Source organism: Danio rerio, chromosome 5 (genome assembly GCF_052040795.2).
Source record: "Danio rerio strain M-AB ecotype USA chromosome 5, GRCz13ab, whole genome shotgun sequence".
NCBI classification, from domain to species: domain Eukaryota; kingdom Metazoa; phylum Chordata; class Actinopteri; order Cypriniformes; family Danionidae; genus Danio; species Danio rerio.
The window spans coordinates 11,175,349-11,185,981 of NC_141025.1; the positions used below are offsets into that span (position 1 = coordinate 11,175,349).

The following is a 10,633-nucleotide window of genomic DNA, read 5'->3' on the forward strand; positions in this document are numbered from 1 at the left end:
TTCATTTGATTAAAAGTGATGGTGATTAATTTGACTTAATGTTTCTGTTAAAATTAATTCTGTTCAAATGTTTTGTTTATAAGAAAATGCTGGAAAAAAGCACCTCACAATTTTTTACCAAAAATACTACACTTTAAAAATGATTCATGATTTGAGTCAAAATTTGTTTCCTACTTAATTATGTTGTGAATTGCTTTATGGGATATTGATACTTCCTTCAAATGCCTTTTAACATTGAAAAGTTTGAAAAGTGACTTTTTAAAAACATTTTTAATAGTTTAAAGTGATTAATTTAATCACTTTAAACTATTACATGACTACCATACTATCTACATAACTACCATGCTACCCAGCCGGCATTTCAACGGTGATTCAACGTTGAATCAACGTCAGGTCTATGGTTGGATCAACGTTGAATTACCTTTCGATTTTGCAAATTGGATCAACGTTTATATAGTGACGTTGTTTCACCGTCGGAACACCACCGGTGATTCACCGTTGAATTCACGACGTTGTTTCACTCTTACCTTTTTCATGGGTGAATTATGGTCGTTTTGTAGACGTTGAATGAAGGTTGAATTACCTTTCGGTTTTGCAAATTGGATCAACGTTGATACCGTGACGTTGTTTCACCGTCATACATTTCAACGTAAGTTAAATAGGAATTACATACAACGCAAAGTCCATAAATATAGCAAACAAATTTTTACTAATTAAAAATACACGACACAAATACACAACTTAGCCTGTGTATCAATTTATTTAATACACACCTCATTATTTCAATTATTCTAAATATACAGCAACATTTACAGCATACATCATTAAAACCATGCAGGTTACTATACATGCTCAAATACAGAAAAAGGCATACAATTAAATAGTCACTTTTTAATTAGGTTTCATGAATTAAAGTTAGTTAATGTTTACTAACATGAACAAAGAACAAATACTTGTACAGCATTTATTAATCATTTAATTAATTGAAATATGTCCCGATGCTATTAAAATCAAAATGTATGCTTGTTAACATTAATGCACTGAGCTGACATGAACTGTACTTTCTTTATTTGAAAGATGCTTCATTGTTCTTTGTTCATGTTAGTAAATACATTAACACTTACTAATACAACCTTATTGTAAAGTGTTACCGTCTTCAGAAAGACAGATACTAACTAAATTAAACTAAGTAACTAAACTATGCTTCAACCATCACAGTCTCCAAAATACAATTCCGTTTACAAAGTTTACAAAATACCCATTTTTAAAGTGGCTGCAATAAAAAAAATTAAATAAAAAACATCACTCACAAATAAGAATCACAAGTAAAATACATTACATCTGTTTGAGGTTTTATAGGTTGGGAGAAAAACTTGAGGTAAAAGATGGCACTGGGGACAAAAAAATCAAGCGTAAAACACTTAAACATCTATATCAGTCTAGCAGTTAAATACATATTTATTTCTCAAACACCAGGTGAGTTTCCTACAAAATCAATAATGAGGTTTGCTATTCCAATTCATTGTGAATGAATGGCTTCACTTTCACAATAGTGAAAACTCATGCTATAATCTAAACCTGACATTACTCCTTCACTTTGCAGGTCTGCATGCTAAATATTTAGTAGTTTTTTTTTTTTTTTTTTGCATAAAGTACATCTATTGTGTTTAGCATTACTGCAGCAAAACTGAGCACCTGTGACAGTGGAACATGTAGACAAATATTTCAGTAAATCATCAAGAAAATGTGTAGAATATATAGTTTGATTCTCTCTCACAAACACAACAGTAAAAGCAATTTGTTATTCTATTATTATTAGTATCATAAAAATTGCATGTTCACATGGGTCTTATAATAATGGCTCACATTTGTGAATGTAGGACCACTATTTCACTATTACATGTCACATTAACTGTTCATATAGGTTCTGTTATTAAGTACTTGTGTCATCCCAGAGACCTGTTAATCTTCAGAACACAAACTAAAATATTTTAGATTAAATGCTCCTCATCCTCTACAGACAGCAATAGTCCCAAGATGGTCATTGTCAAGATAAGGCACAAAACACATTGTCAAAACGTTCCATGGGACTTCAGTGATTTCAACTGTGAACATACCAAGCTCCAACAACACTTTAGTGAGGCAAAACAAAACAGTAAATACAAATGTGTTTGCGTATATCTCTCCCGCATCAGATCAGCATGTGTGTTTACTACGAGCAGTTTGCACACACCATGACCTGTTGTGGCAAAGGCAAACAAGTTATTTTTACAGTACTTACTGTGATTTAACCTTTATGACAAATGTACTGGACCTGTTACACATATCTTTTATGAACACAAATTTCACTGTAACGGATACTGTTGTTTTGCTCCAGTTATACCTTTAGAGAACACCGTACTAGTCAGACATCCATACAAAAGCAGAGAGTTTGGTCTTGTGTAGCAGAACTACAATAGATGTCTGTCTGTCTGTCTGTCTGTCTAGGCTGACACTGGTTTAGGCCATCAGTATGTCCTTGATGACCTCAAATGGAGCTTCCAGAAAACCTGCAATAAATGAAATACGAGGTTACAACTAAGTTGGTGTCTGCTATTATACAAAGTGAAATTCAAATATTTATTTTTTATTGAATCCAAATTTGTCCTATAATATCGTCCCACTCAATAATTTTGACTCATCCATCTGAATATTCCTAACTAAGAGAAGTGAAGAATAAGGTGTGATATCGTCAGGAAGCCCTTCGCCACCACCGGTGCCAGCATTTCCAGAATTCAAATTTCAGATTCTCAAAAAAATTACTTTTTTTTTTTTTAACAAAGGCTGCAGTAAAGAATCATGAAACATTCAACACATCTAATAATTACAAGTTGTTGTAAACCATTACATGTACTGTAAAAGCTGTTTGAAGCTTTTTAGACATATGGTTGAGAAAAACTCTAGAAGGAGTAGCACTTCTACAAAAGTCTGCATGTAGGTCAGAGAATTAAAGGGATAGTTCAAAATTTGTATTCTGTCGTCATTTACTGACCACATTGAACACAAAAGAAGATATTTTGAAGAAAGCTGCAAATCTATAACCATTGACTTCTATAGTATTTTTTTCTACTATGGAGGTCAATGTTTACAGGTTTTTAGTTTTTTTTTTCAGAATAGCCTCTTTTTTTGTTCAACAAAATAAACTCATAATGGTTTTAAACCATTTGGGGAGTAAAATGTGAGTAAATTTTCATTCTTGGTTGAACTATCCCTTTCAGTTGGAAAACACCAGAATTCTTAAGTACACCCCTTTCGCAAGACAGATGATTCATTTCATTTCTCATCTTAATCCTCAAGTTTTTAATATTTAGATTTATTTAAATAGTATGTTTATTTACTTGTTTTAAGGACATTTAATAAAAACAACTTCTCAATGACATCACATGTACTGGACCTGCTACACATGTATCACTATTTTTATTAATACAAATTTCACTGTAACAGGTGCTGTTGTTTTGCTCCAGTAATACCTTTAGAGAACACAGTAGTAGTCAGACATCCATACAAAAGCCTTGGCGTGGAATAGCAGAACTGCAGTCTGTCCAGGCTGATACAGGTTTAGGCCATCTGCGTGTTCTTGATGCCCCTCAACTGGACCTTCCAGAAAACCCAGAAAATTAAAACCCATTACACCTCTTATCTGCCACTATACAAAGTGTAATTTAAGCATTAATTTCTAACTAAATACATATTTGTTCCCCAATACTGTCACATAGTATAACATCACAACATGATTTCACAATAATAATATCAATATAATATCACAACATAGCCTAACAATCAATAAACAAACAGATTAGAAAGAGAATATCACCAACCAAAGCATCAAGAAGATTTAACAGATAGCTTAGTTAAAGCTAAAGTAAACTTACATGGATAAAGCCTTTTCCATTCAATGCTGTGCAAGTTAGTGCGTCTCTAGAGTAAAAGCAAAAACAACAACAACAACAACAACAGTGAAACGACAGCAGTTCACTTTGTAATAATAACACTAATGATACAGCGTATAAAAAGGATATTGTTTTATAACGTTGCTAAGTAACTTTAAACTGCGTTTGGAGTTTATCGCTTTGAATTTGCCATAAAAACGCTCATTTAGACTAACGTTAAACATGTGACATTACCTCGAGCGCAAACGACTAAAAACCAAACTGGAAAGTTTTAAATGCTTCAAAATTCGAAACACTACACCAAGTCACATTTAAGATACACTGTGTGTAAAACAAAATCGGGGGGTAAATAAAACATTAAAGCATCTAAAAACACGCTTACCTCTGAATTCTGCTGCACTGCAGGTCAGGTGTTCGTAATTAAGTGAAGTGAAGCGCTGCGCGTGGCCGCGTGCGCCTAGTCCTCCGATACCATGGTAACCAAACATGTTGAATATTGGATGAAGCCATGACGTTAATTCAACATACAGATCATGATAAAAAAAAATGTCAACGTTGATTTGTACAAGAATTTCTGTAACTTTTTTCAACCATTTATCATTCAACATTGTTTCAACATTAAAGCAACTACTGACGTATTTTCAACCACATTTCAACGTTGAAGCCTTGTCATATGCAGGCTGTTTTTCAACCGTTCAACATTAAACGTTCTATCAACATTATTTCAACGCTCAAAACACATCTGACCTTATTTCAACCATATTTCAACGTTGAAGGTCGGTCGTGTGCCGGCTGGGTAGAGTTGTAATCACACTATAGACTCTTTCATACAGTGACACTGGTAAATATCCGGAAAATTTCCAGGTAAGTTAAAAAAAAAAGCGATGTTCACGCTGTTTTTGTTCCATTCCAAAATACCGGTAAATTCTGACATCATTAACCAGAAATGACCACTAAATGGCTGTGGTTGTATTTGTAAAGATTTAACAACATCACACTCTCTGTGGATGGATAAGTAGTGTAAACAACTTCGATTTAAATATAGATGAACACTTCGCATGTTGAGATGTTCATGATATGCGTGTGTGCTGGCTCTCACTGACACACTCAACGTGTTAAGCAACTGAAGGAAGCAGAGCTTGAAGGTAAACAAACAATGGCTTATCATAAGCATCTTATCGATAATTATTTACACAGTTGGCATTAAGAAGGAACACAGAAACATTATCTGACTAACATCTAGCAGCTAAATGTGTCTGGGAAAATATGGATGCGTCTAAATGTTCTGATTGGCTAAAGTACACATCTCACGTTCTAGACGTGAACGTGCTCTTTCCGCCAATCTTCTTTCTGCAGTCACACAGGGCAGCATTCCGGTAAATTACCAGTAATGTTACAACTTCTCTTTCTGGAAAATAGCAGGAACGAATTTACCGGTATTTTCAAAAAGGACCTGTTCACACACACACAGACCTTTCCGGAAAATTGCCGGTAACTTTCCGGAAAGGTTTGTATGTGTGAAAGTGGCTTAACTACTATGCATATAAATACTTTACACATAACCCAAGACATAATATACAAGCACTTTTACATAATACATAATAATATTGTGCAGGATATTGTAAAATAAAGGTTCTTTAATGTTTAGTGCAACATGATTTACATAAGTAGCCATTGCCTTTTTTATTGAGTCCTTGTAAGATGGAATTTAAAGGGCACCTACTTTACCTATTTGTTGTGGAGTTAAGTCAAGCCATTCGATGAGTCACACACAATGTCATTACAAAGTTCATGCAGATACACAGCGGACACACACACACACAGCGTGCGCGTTTAACTTTGCACTGTTTTTGGACAGCAAATGTGACAGGATGCATGTTAATGTCCACTACTGTATGGATATCTGTTATATTAATGTACAAATTAAACCTGATTTAACGTCCACAAACCGGGATTGAACCATCTTCTCTTATAATTGTACTGACAAGCGGCTGTGATGATGAAGTAAAGCTGAAGTAAATCTCTAATTCATTAAAAACAAACACTGTTTTAAAAAAGCTTTAAATTTTTTAAACTCATTCTTGATCACATTTAATGATGATTGATGATCACAGCAAGCTGAACAGATCTTTTTATCCCAGTTGCTTCGCGCACATCCTGCCTTGTTGATATGATTATATCAACAAGGCAATAATAACAATAATTATTATTGACAATAATAGACATTGGGCTCTATTTTGACGGTCCATGCGCAGAGCGCAAAATGCAGGGCGCAAACCCTTTCAGGGCGTGTCAGAACGCATTTTTGCTAATTTAAGGACGGGAAAATCTGCTTTGTGCCGTGGCGCATGGTCTAAAAGGTTTGAGTTAATTTTCTTAATGAGTTATAGGTGTGTTTTAAGAGTAAACCAATTAGAGTCTCGTCTCCCATTCCCTTTAAGAGCCAGCTGCGTTGCGCCAAGAGCGCATTCGCTATTTACAGGACGCAAAGTAAGTCTAAGTGGAAAAAATGAGCATTTTACTAGCAAACAGTTAACAGTTTTTTAACAGAAAACAGTTAAACAGAGCATCTACTGCGTGAGAATGAGAGATAATGGATCACTTTCACATTCGCTCTTGGATAGGGAAACCTTTACGCACAAACATCAATTGGTCTATAAATAAATACTTTTGTTTGTTAAATGCAAATATTCGTTTCAAAACTATTTCTAAATTCAGTTCTAATTTCCAGCAAACGAATAAATGAACAATAATAACAAAATGTGCTCAAAAACCTGAGTTATATCCTAAAACACATGCTGTGCCCCATATGGTCTAAAACCTGACAGGTGGGCAAATCTAAGCTTGTTTTTAATAAAACAAATATAAATATGGATATAATAAATAATACTGCTAATAATAATAACATTATACAAAAGCAAATTGTTATGAATGAACTGAAAAAGCCGAGATGAAGAAGACATAAAAGACATAAAAGAAGTGATTTTTCATATTTATGTAGGCTAGAAAATAATGTTTTGTTATATTTTAATTCTTTATATTTATATCCTATATCTATTCTTATTATATCCTATATATATATCCTTAATATTAAAATTTTTTCATATGTAAAGATATTTGACTATTGCTCTCTTGTGCGTATTAAGCAGTGCGTAAGCGAGGCGCAACTCTGCGCCGTAGTTTAGACCGGGTTAGTTTTGGTCTAATGAAAAATCTATTATAGTTTCTCAAAATAGCAACGCGCCAGCGGTCCGCCACAGAACGCCTTCCTTTTTAGACCAGAACGCCTATGGGCACACATATGAGCGCTAATGTATTTGCTATTTAAACAGCGTAGCGCAACGCCTCAAAACGACTCTTGCGCCAAACTGAAACTAGCAAAAGGCTATTGCGCCGCGCCTTGCGCCACATTGCACCGGGTGTGTGATAGGGCCCATTGTGTTTCTCTCACTCCAGTATAACTGTGGACACACTATACCTGCACACAGTTCTGTCCAAACAGCTTAAAAAAGATGATTTTTATCATGGGTGTCCTTTAGATAAAGTGTCCGGTGCATATTGAGAGAAAACTGGTTCTACGGGTGGTTTGTCAAGGCCACTCACCTTTGTGAAGCACACTCAAAAATGCACAATGTTTATATTGAGATACGGTTGGTCTGAATGTGACATTTTTCACAGTATGTCTGATAATATTTTTTCTTCTGGTGAAAGTCTTATTTGTTTTATTTTGCTAGAATATGAGCAGTTTACATTTTTAAACCATTTCGAGAGGTCAATATTATTAGCCCTTTAAACATTTTTTTTTTCCATTTTTCTACAGAACAAACTATTATGTTTAGAAATGCATTGAAAAAAATCTTACCGTTAAACAGAAATTGGGGGAAAACATTTACTAATAATTCAGCAGTGCTAATAATTCTGACGTCAACTGCATGGAGTGATTGTAAGAAACCGATTTTCTCAAAAAATGTAGGAGAGTGTTGGTTTAAAACAGCATAGTCGGGCACTTTAAATGCAATTCAGTAGCCAGTATTTACAGCAGTTACCTCATTCAGGCGAGCAGCAGGTTTTAACACGCTTGCATTGAGCTGACACAGTAGTGCACATTTTTACAGTTCCAACTCTTGAGTAAACACCTGTACACAAAGAGGTGGAAAGATCTGTGCGAAATAAATCCGCTATTCTGGTAGTCTTGGACCTGCTGTTGTGTGTGTGTGTGTGTGTGTGTGTGTGTAAAAGCAGAGTCCAGCTTTTAAAGCACATTTTGATTGTAAATGTGAAGTGGCAAGACAGCAGCAGTAAATGCGAGAGAGGGAGGAAAAAATACAGCAAGATGAGAGATGATGAATGAAGTGACAAGGCTGTGTCATTTCAATTCAGTAAATTCAAGCGATAAATCCAATTCATGAAGCAATTTCATAACTCGGGAAATCCTGCAATTGACGCCCTCCTGTCTGGTTTTGCACCAAACTTGTGCTGTTTTTGCTCCTATTGAAGAGAGATTAATATTTAAACAGCACAGCTCAACGGATATTACAGATTTATTAAATCTGTGGCTTTGTTGTGCTATTTTAATTGTTGCTGATTTTGTTGTTTAATGTTCAAAGAAAAGTATTCTTGTACACTGTAAAACAAAATACTGGGTTCCACACAATTCCTTCATGTTGTCCTAACACAAATCAGTTAAGTTAAACCTAATAGTTTTTACAAATTTAAGTGGATTAAATATAAAACAATTAGGTTATCCCAAGCAAACATTAAGAATTGTGCTGATTCAACTCATTAAATAAGTACAGCAGCAGAGCCAGATAAAAAACACATTGGGTCCTGGGGCTATAGCAAACCCAAGGTCTGTCTATATAAGGTCCCAGGATTGACAGTGCATGTCAAAGCACAAACCAAGCATAAAGACAAAGGAATTGCCTGTAGGCCTCCAAGACAGGATTTTCTCAAGGCACAAGGCTGGGGAAGGTTACAGAAAACTTTCTGCTCCTCTGAAAGTTCCAATGAGCACAGTGGCCTCCATCATCAGTAAGTAAAAGATGTTTGGAACCACCTGGACTCTTCCAAGAGCTGGCCAGCCATCTAAGCTGAGTGATACAGGGAGAAGGGCCTTAGTCAGAAAGGAGATCAATAACCCAATGGTCACTCTGTCTGAGCTCCAGCGTTCTTCTGTGGAGAGAGGAGAACCTTACAGTAGGACAACCATCTGTTGCAGTAATCCACCAATCAGGCCTGTTTGGTAGAGTGGCCAGACGAAAGCCACTCCTCGCCTGGAATTTGCCAAAAGGACTCTCAGACATATGAAGCTAAAATCTCTGGTCTGATGAGACTAAAGCCGCTTTTCCACTATCGTGCTGAATCGTTCTTTAAACAGAACTGTTCCATTCCGTGCCAAACCGGGCCAGACAGCACGGATACGGTTTCATTTTCCACTGTCGTGCTGCGACAAAGCTCTTTAAAACATTACACAAAACGCATCAGTAGTTGCCTTGGTAACGCAATGTAAACGGCTCCCTTTGTTCAACTAAAGTTAAATAAGAGCCGAAACTATTTATTTATTTTTTTTCATAAAAGCAAAAGCAACCATGTGACTAAACACTGTTATGCCGCTCTATGAAATAGGGGTGCTAAATGTGCACCCTTATTTATTTATATGTTGCGCAGCTCTGGCTAAATTTTATTTGGAGGGAAAATTACCAAAATGTAACGTGATGATTAAAAATAATTGGAGGGGAAATAAATAATATTTAAAATCTCTGAACATAACAGAAAAATAAACAATGAAAAGACAACAAAAATAGTGCATTTGTATTATAGTGGCAGAAATATAATTAAAAAAATAAAATAAAATAAAATAAAAACACAGCACATAAATTATTTCATTTTTAACAATTAATTAAATTACACTGCGTTTTTATATCAAAAGTTGATAATGATATAAAATATACTACATTTTGATGGTAAAATGAAACCAGTTAAGCGATGGCTGTTATTTGTTTTAGTATTCAAACATTAAATAACGAATGCAGCAAGTGAAAATAAAAACGAATATGAAACAACACGTATATTGCAGGATTTAAAGCATTTAAAGCACTATTATATTTAGCAAAATGCTGCTCTATTATCTTTTTATTTTGATCATTTTATTTTTATTATAATAATTATTTTTGTGTTCATATTAACTAACAAGCTGTAGGCGAATTATTGCTAGACGTTTTAGAAAATATTTGCGTAGCTAGCCTATATAAAGATCACCACAAAAAAACTAAAACACAGAAACATACATGCCTCATAAATGTCATATAACTTATGTATAATTGAATCATATAATTGCCTATAGCTGAAATGATAAAAATGCTCATTTTATTTTTATAAAACATTTGTCAAAACGTATTGATATTTTTTGAGGAAAAGCAATTCTGACATTTAAGAATCCATATTTATTTAATTCATTCATTCTTTTGACTTGTTTATTAGTGCATATGCTATAATATAAATCATACAACAGTACCTTGGACAGTTACAGTGCCGCTCCGAAAAGCTTTCAAGCAAAGTCTTTTGGACGGCCGACATTACAACACGACGTCCTTCAGGTGGTCTCGCCGGTATTAACACGCTGTCCTGGCTTTGAATTAAAAAGTGCAATTATTTCCTCGTTGTTAAAAGAGTCTGCAAGTTCGTGTTCCATGGATATATATATC

At 34.8% G+C, this 10,633-nt stretch overlaps 1 long non-coding RNA gene across 2 annotated transcripts; it reads right to left on the minus strand.

The window, feature by feature from the left end:
• Window positions 1-741: 741 nt before the first annotated feature.
• Window positions 742-4,727, minus strand: LOC147843867 (uncharacterized). 2 transcript variants are annotated; one of them, XR_015490824.1, is made up of 5 exons: window positions 4,677-4,727; window positions 4,312-4,386; window positions 3,912-3,957; window positions 3,510-3,636; window positions 742-2,549 (listed from the first exon to the last, which is right to left on the minus strand). It is a non-coding gene; the product is annotated as an uncharacterized LOC147843867 (long non-coding RNA). The 2 variants fall into 2 exon arrangements; XR_015490825.1 differs by having other exon boundaries at window positions 4,312-4,392.
• Window positions 4,728-10,633: the final 5,906 nt, after the last annotated feature.